Source organism: Colobus angolensis, unplaced genomic scaffold, assembly GCF_000951035.1.
Source record: "Colobus angolensis palliatus isolate OR3802 unplaced genomic scaffold, Cang.pa_1.0 Scaffold255, whole genome shotgun sequence".
Lineage (NCBI taxonomy): Eukaryota > Metazoa > Chordata > Mammalia > Primates > Cercopithecidae > Colobus > Colobus angolensis.
In genome coordinates, this window is record NW_012115766.1 from 1,346,268 (window position 1) to 1,359,830 (window position 13,563).

Genomic DNA, 13,563 nt, shown 5'->3' on the forward strand with positions numbered 1-13,563 from the left:
TGGCTAGCCATATGTAGAAAGCTGAAACTGGATCCCTTCCTTACATCTTACATAAAAATTAATTCAAGATGGATTAAAGACTTAAATGTTAGACCTACAACCATAAAAACCCTAGAAGAAAACCTAGGCAATACCATTTGGATTAGATTGAGTTGGTTTTAGAGATGGCACACACATCTTTTAGTAAGTTGGTTCTTTTGTATTGTCAGCACAAGTGTAAGGGTAACAGTGTAGTTTAAATGCATTTATTAAAGTGTGTTGATTTTTCTTTTGAATTTGGACACTGCCCATTTTGTTTTAATGTAAATGTAACTGTAAGAAGTTAGGTTTTAATATTTGATCTTCCTCCTTTAGGAAATGAATGCATTCAAAACAATGTTTTTCAGTTAAATTCTTTTTTTATCCTTGTATTTTTTTTTTTAATTTTACTTTAAGTTCTAGGGTACATGTGCAGGTTTGTTACATAAGTATACATTTGTCATGTTGGTGTGCTGCACCCGTTAACTCGTCATTTACATTAGGTATGTCTCCTAATGCTATCCCTCCCCCCTCCCCCCACCTCACTTCATGTCCACTGCAGAGGAGACATGAGCTTGAAGTATGAACAGGTGAGAAGGGCTTAGTGGACAATTCAAACTTTTTGTTTTGTTTTGAAGACCAGGTCTCACTCTGTTGCCCAGGCTGCAGTGCAGTGGCAAGATCTCGGCTCACTGCAACCTCTGCCTCCTGGGTTCAAGCGATTCTCCTGCCTCAGCCACCCAAGTAACTGGGATTACAGATGCCTGCCATCACATCCAGATAATCTTTGTACTGGGATTACAGATGCCTGCCATCACATCCAGATAATCTTTGTATTTTTGTAGAGACAGGGTTTTGCCATGTTGGCCAGGCTGGTCTCAAACTCTTGACACCTCAAGTGATCCACCCCCTTCGGCCTCCCAGAAGTGCTGGGATTACAAGCATGAGCCACCGTGCCTGGCCAACACCTCAGACTTTCCTATAGACCCATCTTAAAACAGAAGACCAAGGTTCCACAAATTCAATATAATCAGCCACTAATTTTAACATTCATCAAGGGAAGCATAAAAAGAGTTTAGAGATAGGATGTATCATATCCACTTTGTAACAAACATTTTCTATTCATGAAATGAAGCAGGAAAATGTGACCTACTATCAAGGGGGAAAAAAAGAGTCAAAAGTCCATTAATACAGATAAAGGAATAAACAAGGACTTCGAAACAGCTATTATGAATACATTCAAAGACTTAAAGAAAAACACTGTTACAATGGGGAATCTCAGCAGATAAATGGAATTTTTTAAACAAAATACTGTAATTGAAGGGTGCATTCATTGAAAACAAGCTTTCCTACACATTAAACACAACATTTAAAAGAGTCTCTGAAAAACAGAGAAAGATTGAAAAAAATTAATACACACTCATGGACCAATTTTAAACAGAATAACATGTAAGCAGAATCTCAGAAGGTAAAACATAGGAATGGGGCAGATAAGGCATTAAGTAAGGTCTAAAATGTACCAAATTCTGTGAAAAACATCAACTTACAAATCAAACAAGCCAGGTGCAGTGGCTCACGCCTGTAATCCCAGCACTTTGGGAGGCCAAGGTGGGCGAATCATGAGGTCAGGAGTTCAAGACCAGCTTGGTCAACCCGGTGAAACCCCATCTCTACTAAAAATACGAAAAATTAGCTGGGCATGGTGGCATGCACCTGTAATCCCAGCTTACTCGAGAAGCTGAGGCAGGAGAATTGCTTGAATCCAGGAGGCGGAGGTTGCAGTGAGCCGAGATCACGCCACTGCACCCCAGCCTGGGCAACAGGGCAAGACTCTGTCTCGCAAAAAAAAAAAAAAACAAATAAATGAAAAATAAGCTCAGCAAAGTCCAAATAGAATACAAAAACAATTCATAAATACAATATAATTTTATCCTACTCAACATGAATGTTATATTTATATGACAATAACTTTCAATATCTTGAAAATTAAAGAAACAATGGAGACCAAAGAATAAAATGACATCTTAAAAGTGATTAAAGAAAAAAAATCAACTGAGAATTCTATATCTAGCAAAAATATCCTTGAAAAACGACAGTAAAATACAGATATATTTAAAGTAATGAAAACTGATGCTATTACTAGACCTATACGTTATGCAGCATTAAAGGAAGTTCTTGGTGGCACATGCCTGTAGTCCTAGCTACTCAGGAGGCTAAGTCAGGAAGACTGCTTGAGCCCAGGAATTTGAGGTTACAGTGAGCTATGAGTGTACCACTGCACTCTAGCCTGGGCAATACAGTGAGACCCTGTCTCTAAATAAGTTAATAAAACGGAATATTTAAAAACTACAATAATCTCAATAAATGCCAAAAAGGGGAGAGGCATCTGACAAAATTCAGCATCCATTCATAATTTAAAAATAAAAATCCTGGCCAGGCACAGTGGCTCACGCCTGTAATCCCAGCACTTTGCGAGGCCAAGGCAGGTGGATCACAAAGTCAGGAGTTTGAGACCAGCCTGGCCAACACAGTGAAACCCCATCTCTACTAAAAATACAAAAAGACTTAGCTGGGTGTGATGGCAGGCGCCTGTAGTCCCAGCTACTTGGGAGGCGGAGGCAGGAGAATTGCTTGAACCCAGGAGGCGGAGCTTGCAGTGAGCCGAGACTGCCCCACTGCACTCCAGCCTGGGTGACAGAGTGAGACTCCATCTCAATAAGTAAATTAATTAATTAACTAAATTAAATTAAAATCCCAGTAAACTGGAAGGAAACATCTTGTCTGATTTTCTTTTCTTTAATCTACAAAATATCCACTGATGACATACTACTTGCTGGGGAAAGACTGAATGCCTTCCCCTTTAAGATCAGGAACAAGACAAGGATGTTCACTTTCATTTAAAAAAAAAAAATCATTTTAAAACATATTTTATGTTAACACCGAAATTAGTTTAATTTTCTTTCTTTGTTTTGAGATGGAGTCTCGCTCTGTCGCCAGACTGGAGTGCAGTGGCGCAATCTCCACTCACTGCAATCTCCGCCTCCCAGGTTCAAGCGATTCTCCTGCCTCAGCCTCCTCAGCAGCTGGGAATACAGATGTGCGCCACCATGCCCAGGTAATTTTTGTATTTTTTAGTAGAGACAGGGTTTCACCACATTGGCCAGGATGGTCTCTATCTCTTGACCTCGCAACCTACCCCCGACCCTGCTGCCTCGGCCTCCCGAAGTGCTGGTATTACAGGCATGGGCCACTGTGCCCGGCCTCTTTCGTTTCTTAAAGAGACAGGGTCTCTCTACATTGCCCAGGCTGGACTCGAACTCCTGGGCTCAAGCAATCCTCCTGCCTCCCAAGTAGTTGGGACTACAGGACCATACCACTGCACCCAGCCATTCTCACCATTTATTTTCAATGTTGTATTGAAGATCCTAGATGCTGCAATAATACATGAAAAAGAAATTAAAGGGCCAGGCACGCTGGCTCATGCCTGTAATCCCAGCACTTTGGGGGGCTGAGGTGGGAGGATCACTTGAGCCCAGGAGTTCAATACCAGCCTGGGCAACATGACGAACCCCATCTCTACAAAAAATACAAAAAAAAAAAAAGAGCCAGCCATGGTGGCACGCATCTGTAGACCCAGCTACTCAGGAGGCTGAGGCAGGAGGGTGGCTTGAGCCCAGAAGTTCCAGGCTGCAGTGAGCTATGATGGAGCCACTGAACTCTAGCCTAGGAGAGTGAGATGCTGTCTCAAAAAAATAAAAAATAAAAAGAACTCAAAGCACAATCCATAAAACAAAAAGTTGACTGACTGGACTTCATCAAAATATAAAACTTCCACTCATCAAAATACACTGTTAAAGAAAAGATAAGACAAGCTACAAAACAGGAGAAAGTACTCTCAATACTCTGATCTGACATAGAATTTGTATTGTGAGTACATTAAGAATTCCTGCATATCAATAGGAAAAAGATAATCCATTTTTCAATGGGCAGAAAGCTTGAAGAGACATCCTACAAAAGAAAATACACTGTCAAAAACCATGCGAAAAGGCGCTCAACGTCACTAGATATTAAGGAAATCCAAAATAAAACCACAATGAGATACCATTCCATACCCACTAGAATAGCTAAAATTAAAAAGGTTGACTACCCAAGTGTTGGTGAGGATGTAAAACAACTAGATCATTCATATATTCAGGTGGGAATATAAAAAGGAAAACCACTTTGAAAAACTAGTTTCCTGTAAAGTTAAATACACATATGCCTATAAACCAGCAATTCCATTCCTAGGTATTTACTCAAGAGAAATGAAAACACATGCTTGCAAAAAGACCTATATAGGCCTTATTCATAACAGTCAAAAACTGGATTCTACCCAAATGTCCATCAACAGAAGATAAACTGTGAAATATTCACCCAATGAAATATTACTCAGCAATAAAAACTACTCATACATCCAGCCCCATGGATGAATCTCAAAATATGTTAAGCAAAAGAAACCAGATACACAAGAGCACACACTGTATGAAGACAGAACAAAACTCATCTACATTTAGAAATCAAAGAGTGTTTGGAGGCAAGAGAAATTGAATGGAGAGAGCAACAAGGGAATATTGTGGGGTAATAAAAATGCTCTACATCTTCTTGTGGTTATTGGTTATACGTGTATAATCGTCACACCTCATCCAAGTGAATAGCTAACATCTGCACATTTTACTGTATTTTAATTACACCTCAATAAAAATAAAATTTTAAATTTCTAAATAAATCTGTGAGCTTAATATTGTATCAATTTTCCTTTTCTTGGGTTGTCACATGTATGTTTAGTGTGTGTATATATATATTCTTACATATATTCAATAAATATTCATCATCTACAGTGTGCTGAAATCTTTGCTAGATCCCAAACTGCAAGTCTATGCCCTCAGGAAGTCCACCTCAGCCTCCTAAAGTGTTGGAATTACAGACGTAAGCCACTGTGTGTGGCTGCCAGCATTTTCTTTTATTTCCAGACAGGTCCTCTGAACCCCCCAAACAATGAAATGTTCTAGCATCCTATTGTTAGACCCTTTGTCTCTGTGTCTAATTGATATTTCTCTGCTTATTAATAGCTCAGTTTGGCTTATTTATGTGTCCAAAGTTCTGCTTTTCATCTTCTATTCAGGACCTAATAGGAAGGTTTTTCCAATACCTAACTCTTCTTTTAGGGAATGCATGGTGGTTCTTTCTCCTTCTCACAGACCCTGTGTGTACCTTTACTGTGGACATCCCATACTGTGTGTTATTATTTGTTTAAGTATGTGGTTCCTTCTATATGGTTGTGTTTTTAAATCCCCAGAAGGGTATAAGATAACACTAACATACATAAACATTTGAGACAGATGGGGAAGGAATGAGTTTTTTTATTGTATATCTTTTTTCTTTTTGCCCTCTTACTTTTGGAGTATATATATGTGTATAATTTAAAATAGTAATAACCTTTAAAAATACTATATCAGAATCAACAGGATTTGATAACTTATTTAATGTGAGAGGTAGGGGAGATGGAGAAGTCGAGATGACTCCCAGGTTTCTGACATGATAAACCTAGTCATCCCCTACAACTTTAAAAAAAAAAAAAAAAGAAAGAAATCTATTATTAATCAAAGTACAAGTTGGAAAAATGTTAAAGAGTAAGAGAAAGTAGCTCAGTTTGAGACATGTTGTACTGGAGGTGCTGGGTCCAACAGTGCACTAGAAAAACAAGATGGGAAATTCAGGAGAATGGTCAGGGGACATAGTTGTTACTAGAAGCCTTGGAGAAGAAAACATGTATACGAGGCTAATTTTCTAGGAGATACTTATTCTGTAAGGCCAATTAACAGGGATGAAACCAAGACCCACGGAATAAACTAAAAAAGCAACTATATCAAAATGACAGCGTAAGACCATATATTGTTATCCTTTTCATACAGACATCAGGCTCTCAATAAAAGATTATTTAGTAATTTAGTCCCCCAGGTTCACAACAGATTAGAAACATCAAAAAAAAAAAAAAAAAGGTGTAGGAATAGCTTCCAGAGGCAATCATCCGGAAGGCGGCAGCAGCATGAGGGTACAAAAACAAAAACAAAGAATTTAAGACTTCAAAAAGCATAGCATTCTTTACTCTTCATTAAAGCCAGAAATCCCATCTTTCCATCATCTAAGACTTGGTCAAAATGGTCACTCCTTCAAGAAGTTCTTCATAGTTCCTACACTCTCAGAGTAACATGATTAATCTCCATTTGTCAAGTTTCCAATTCCAAATACTGTATTGACACCTTCCTGAAGGCACTAACTATACTCTGGCTTGTTTTATAATTATTTTTATACCAGCCTCTTTCCTCCCACTTGAATATACATCTCTTGATTGAATATCTTTCATCTTTATGTCTCTATCCAGCACTGTGCACCACATCCTTGCACAGTATGCAAGTATGCAAACATCCATTCAGTAATTATCCCATTTTCGCATTCTCTAAAACTATGTAAATGGACTTTGCCACATATGGTCTCCCTGCAAAAAGCTGTTAACTGCTTTTTTACCGTGTACTTACATTTTGGCACCAACCTAAACATTTGACCTGGCTTATCCCAAACACTAATGAAATAAGGAGTGATGGGAAGTGACAGCTAGTAGGTTTGGGTTTTCTTTTATTTTTATAATTTTTAACCAGCATAAACTGTACATGTTTGTGGGTTACGTGGTGAAACTTCAATACATACAATGTGTAATGATCAAATCGGGGTAATTAACATATCCATCACTTCAAACATTTATCATTTATTTGTGTTGGGAACATTCAAAAGCCTGTCTTCTAGCTAGTTGAAAATATGTAACAACAACACAGGTCTGAACTGTGCAGTTTCACTTATATATGGATTTTTTTCAGTAAAAGTTACAGTGTGCCTGACTCTCCTGCCTCCTCTTCCACCTCCTCCATCTCTTCCACCTTGTCACCCTTGAGACAACAAGACTAATCCTTCCTTTTCCTCCTCCTCCTCAACCTGCTCAATAGGAGGACAACAAGGCTAAAGACCTTTATGATGATCCACTTCCACTTAATGAATAGCAAATATATTTTCCTTCCTTATAATTTTCTTAATAACATTGTCTTCTCTCTAGCTTGCTTTAAGAATACAGTATGGAGGCCAGGCATGGTGGCTGACACCTGTAATCCCAGTACTTTGGGAGGCCAAGGCAGGCGGATCACCTGAGGTCAGGAGTTCAAGACCAGGCTGGCCAACATGGCAAAACCCCATCTCCACTAAAAATACAAAAATTAGGCAGACGTGGTGGCGGGTGCCTGTAATCCCAGCTACTCTGGAGGCTGAGGCATGAGAGTGGCTTGAACCCAGGAGGCGGAGGTTGCAGTAAGCCGAGATCGTGCCACTGTACTCCATGTATTAATTGACTGCTTGTGTTATCAGTAAGGCTTCCAATCAACAGTAGGCTATTACTAGCTAAGTTTGGAGAAATAAAAGTTATATGTGGAGTTTCAACTGCACAGGGGTTGTTGCCCCAACCCCTTCGCTGTTCAAGGCTCAGCTGTAGTCACCCAGTACAACACTAGAACTTATTCCTCCTATCTAGCTAAATTTTGTAGCCTTTAGCCAACCTCTCTCTATCCCTTCTCACCTCTTGAGGAACCCCCATAATATTCTCCGTAATGGCTGTACTAATTTACATTTGGCTTGGCGTTTTTCACAGGAGACAAAAATGTTCCAAAATCAGACCGTGATGATGGTTGCACAAACCTATGAGTATCCTAGAAAACAATGAATTGTATATTTTCAATGGATTATGGTATGTGAGTTATATCTCAATAGAGCTGTTTTTAAAAATGAGGTTTCTGCTATCAATCCCACTGTTCAGATTAAGAAGTTGAGATTTAGTAAGATTAGGTAATTGCTTGTTTAGCTAGAGCAGATAAAAACCCATGCTGTCTTGACTCTTAAGTCTATATGCTTAAATTAACCACCATGCTCTTCTGCATTCCTTAGAAAGGGACCTCACTTATCAAGCATCATATCATGATATATGCTCCTAGGGATGTTCAAGTCTTAAATGCCTGTGACCTTCCAAATTCCAACTATAGTTATAAAGACTTGACCTATTTATGTTGCCCCAGAAGGCTACAGAGAGTCGAAAGCTGAAAGGAATGGTACCAAAGAGACAGAAGGGGAAAAAGAGCTCAAGAGCTTCTACTTAGGCCAGGCGCAGTGGCTCATGCCTGTAATTCCAGCACTTTGAGAGGCCAAGGCGGGCAGACCACCTGAGGCCAGGAGTTCGTCGAGACCAGCCTGGTCAACATGGTGAAACCCTGTCTCTACTAAAAATACAAAAAATTAGCTGGACGTGGTGGCATGCACCTGTCGTCCCAGCTACTCAGGAGGCTGAGGCAGGAGAATCGCTTGAACCCACGAGGCGGAGGCTGCAGTGAGCCGAGATAGCACCACTGCACTCTAGCCTGGGCAACAAGTGAGAAACTCCGTTTCAAAAAAAAAGAAAACCAAAAACTACGCACCCCTCATCTCTGGGACAACTGAAATACCCAGGTCCAGGCTGCCATGCCTGACAAGAAAAGAGAAGAAAACCAAATGACAATATGAATAAAAATGAAATGATAGTTGAAGGTGGCAGGGAGGAATGATGAGACAGGATAAGCAGCTGGTACAAGGTGGGGCTGACTCTATGCAAAATTTATTCGCCCTGACTCTCAAATCTCCCTTCCTGTCTGTCACTTCAGCTTCTCCTCTACCTTACCTTAACACCAAGTCAAGGGCTTTCAATACTCTCACATTGACCCAAAATTGTTCAAAGCCAGGTGCTGTAGCCTCTCCATTCAGAGGACTGCTCCCTGTCAAGGTGCCACGAGCCCCAAAATATTTTTCCTCTTCTGAAAGTCCCACCTCTCTCAGACCATCTTAGCTCTTAGGTAAGGGTGAAGGTAAGTGGTGGGGGCAGCAAATAAATTAAACTAGCATTAAACCACTTGATTAAAGAATATGTTGCAAATGACCTCCCCCTAATCAGCATATAAACAAATGTTTACCTTCACTCACAAAGAAATAAAACCTAAAACAAGACAAATTTCATATATCAAATTTGCAATATAGTTTTTAAAGTCCAATGTTGGTAAATACATGTCAAAGGTATTCTCATACACTGCTGGTTAATGTAAACTATTACAACATAGTACTTAACAGGAGTCAGAAAACATAAATTATGTTATAAAATATTCTAATCATTTCATAATTATGTTGATCTGTATGTGCCAGTATGAAAAGAGCTTGTGACTTCACTAGAAAAAAAGTAAATTACAGTTAAAAAATAAAATATTAGGCTGGGCGTGGTGGCTAATGCCTGTAATCCCAGCACTTCGGGAGGCTGAGGCAGGCAGATCACGAGGTCAGGAGTTTGAGATTAGCCTGGCCAACATAATCTCTACTAAAAATACGAAAATTATCTGGGCGTGGTGGTGGCGCCTGTCGTCCCAGCTACTCGGGAGACTGATGCAGGAGAATCACTTGAACCCAGGAGATGGAGGTTGTGGTGAGCCGAGATCGCCCCACTGCACTCCAGCCTGCGCAACAGAGCGAGACTCCATCTCAAAAAATAATAATAATAATAATAAAACAAATAAAATAGTAAATCACAGTACAGCAGTATAACAATACTCTTTGTATAATTTTTTTTTAAAGTAAACTTTTGAGAAACTGTTAACAGTGGGTTACCTGTGGGGGGAGGAGAAAAGTAATATTTTTTACTCTGTACCATTAATTTTTTTTTTTTTTTACCATACACCTGTATAACATTTAACTTAAAATACACAACTCATTAAGTACTCTATTCCCCTAATAGAGTACTTAAGGCCTGCAACTCTCACCTCCGCATCCAACCCAAACTATCCCATATCTAAAAGCTACCTGGTAGAACTTCAGCTACTAAGGGATATATTTTGGAGATACAGAGCTTTCCTTTAAAATCTCTTAATTACTTTCCTAAAATCACCTCTGGGGAGAAAGAATCCTATCCTACCTAAGGAAACACAAACTCTCATTTCTTTCCAGGTCCCTAACCATTCTCTTCTAGAGAAAGACAACGGTCTTGGTTATAACAGCACCTCCTTCTCCTTATGGGATCTAATCTTGGCTAATTTCTCTCTCCCACATAAAAAGAGCAACTTCAACTCTCACTGAAAAGGAAGGAGGGCCTGCTCCTTCGGAACAAAGTAACAGCAGAGATCCTACTCTCTGGTCTGTCTAAGTTCTCAACACCTTGCTGTGAATAGCCAACCACTACTCTACACTTCTATAGGACAGGACGTCTTCTTCAGTCCTGTTTATTGCACCATCCTTGGTACTGTATGTATACAGAAGTTTAGTACCTGTTCATTTTAATTGAATCAAGTCATGATCTGTCAAAAGAGAAAAAGTGGCAGGCCTCAAAATAGTTTCTTGCTTTAATCAGTCTTTCCCCCACGCCTGTTAGCTTTCAAGTTTTACACAGCTAAACCAAGTATTTCTAATTACTACTTATTATTAATGTCTAATTATTAGAATACAATGATTTTTTAAATCTCAAATTAAAGGCTTTAAGATTTGAACAACTAAATTTTATCCACCTAAGATTTATTGTCATGATTTTCTCACTGCATGATCACTCATGCCAGCTAAAACAATTACAGTCTCAACACAGCAAACTTATTCTTAATTCTGAACTAACTAATGAGAAAGGATTCTAAAACCTTTTTCAACTAATGGGGGGAAATGGTTAGAATCAGGTGGCTCATAATAAAACAGTGTGAGAAAAGGGCTCACCTCTACTCTCCAAGGAGTTAGAACTGCAAACCATTTGGCAGCTTCTTAACTAAGCTTAAAAAGTAAATACGTTCTCAGAGAAATTACTGGGCTTATTTTTAAACTAAGTATTTTTGGAATCTTTAACATTCCCGAACAGGAATACAAAAATCAAATAAAATGCATATTGTAACTGGAAGTGACAGATGACTTGTGTGGCAAACTAAGTTTAAAAATTAAAAAATACACACACACTCATGTATGCACTATATCTTGTAACAAAACAAAGGTCATACTAACTTTCCCAAATTACTCTTAGAAGTTTCACAAACAATAAATAAATGCCATGTCAAGTAATATTACATAATGAAAGAGCAGGCAGTTCCCGGAAACAGAGACCTACAAGAGGTTATCTTCTGAGACAACCTAAATGGACTGAATCCTAAACAGAAATTATTAAAAATCAGACGCTGAAACAGACGGCTAACCACAAAACTTTACTCTTGGTTAAATGAATAAAAAGGTGAGAAGGGGATGGAGGGTAATGTGCTACCCTGAATTTTTATTAATAAATATTCCTAAATCCTGAATAGAACAAAAAAAGACAATGGCGAAACTTCTCAGCTTCCAGGATATCTAAAGAGCTGCCCCAATTCCACCACATGAATATGACTGTGGCCTCAGATATATCAACGAAATTAAAATCTGAACAGAATTTCTCATGTATAAGCGAGTTGGAGATCATCCTTAAGTTTTCCTGTTGCTCTCTAACACTAACAGAGGAAACACAAATGTATTCTTTTCCAATATAAGTTATATATAGTCCATGTCATTCAAGAGTCCATAAGCCAAATCATACTGAGCGCACTCCTGTTAGTTCTAAGGCAGTCTCTAAATTTCCCAAGAGGGAATAAGCAGAAAGAATACAACTTCCCGAAATATTCCTTTCTCACAAAGTTTTGGGTATTTTCTACCATTGCATTCTTCTCTAGGGCAAGCCCTAACACAGAGTATTACTTTATCTTAGGCCTAACAAATTATTGATAAAGCCTACTCCTCAAAATGTTACTTTGTTAAACAAAGCTGCAGAACAGTTTAGTTTAAACAACTTTCATCAAACAGTCAACGCGGTAGAATCTTACTACAAATAAGCTTAACACAATATAATACAAATAAGCTTAATACAAACATCTCATGACAAGAATCACTATCATCAGTACATGTCTCTCTAACACGGGGGTAAAAATGAGAGGGGAGAGACATAACACGAGAGAATAAAGGCGACAAGAGTAACAAAAGCTGCTGTAGAAGTTGATATGGGGAAATCAGCCTTAACGAAAACAAGGAGAAAAGAAAAAAAGAAAAAAGGTGAACACAAACACGACCTTCCCATTTAAAACACACCTTTAAGTAAACGCCAGCTGAGAAGAGGACAATTTTTTAAACCATCAGAAAAAGGAGGAAAAAGTCCCTATTTGGATAATTTTTATAAAGTCTAAAGTGCATCTTTTTACATATACTTGTAAATGTATATTAAGCACAAATCTTATTTCTAAGGAATAACGTTCTTAAGATGTTTTTACAGTTTCTGAGAATCAATCGATCTTAACATAAAAGGTCCCATGTTAACTTTCACCTACATATTCACCACTACAAATTTTAATTCGGTTTTCTGCTATCACCATGAGATACAAGAACAAACTGTCCCACGAACTGACCCGTATACACCATTGAATACTCATTTTACTGTCCCTAAAGATGCGAACATCTCAGACATGTGTACTGCATAAAAAGCTTTCAAGTCCATATTTGTGGCTTTTAACTAGTTTACCTGACCACTACATGAGTTAATATAAAAAACGTTCTGTCTGGGAACTCTGGATGGGTTAACTGAGAACAATGACTATAATGCCGTTCAAGTATTGGGTAATGACGATTTATTTACAGCTCGCCTCCTGCACGTAAACACAACTTGAGTTTTTGAAGTTTATTAGGAAGATGGTATAGGATTACCCAACTCTCTCCACACCGCAGACCAACCCTCTAAATTAAGGCTATATCCAAAGTTTCCGAAACTATTTCATCGACAGGGTAGGATCAGTCGGGGCACCACTGCCCATCCATCACCTCTTAGTAAAAGTACAAGAAGCACTTTCTTCGACATAAAAAAGGGTTAACCCTTGCTGGGGTAGAGAGGCTGCTGAAGACGCGCGCGGAATGGGTGGGTAGCTGCTCTTTCGACCCTTCCCGGAGCTCGCCCCGTCCGCAGCAAGGAACGCAGCAGCCTGCAGTTCCGAAGGCGAGGGGCGGCGTTTCTGGTTTCAGTCATTTCTCCAAAATAACTGTCGAGCTACTTCAGAGTTAGCTTTCACGTCTCTACCAAAAACCAACAGCAGTAGCAGCAGCAACAACAAACAAGGTTTTTCTCCGGACCGAAAACTTTTAAAGTAGCATTAAAATAACAGTGCAAAAACACTAACGAGTCACAATTGCACACCATTTTCCCTGCCGTTCCTTCCGAAAGGAAAGCTAGAACCCAGCTGTCGCCTGGGAGGAGTCCCTCCACGCCAGCGCTGGGCTCTTCCTCAACTGGGTCCTCAGGTTCCCTGAGTACCCACTCCGGGCAGCGCGGTGAGCGCGATTTCCCTCCAGCGAGCAGCGAGGAACAGCGCAAAAATGTCACGCTCAGCTCGTCCCCTGGCCCGAAGCGGAGGCCAGGCGGCG

The 13,563-nt window shown here is 39.4% G+C and overlaps 1 protein-coding gene across 1 annotated transcript in view; it reads right to left on the minus strand.

Moving 5' to 3' along the window:
• Nucleotides 1-13,563, minus strand: part of PDS5B (PDS5 cohesin associated factor B) — a 183,313-nt gene that overhangs the window by 169,162 nt on the left and 588 nt on the right. The gene's annotated exons all lie outside the window — the stretch shown is intronic.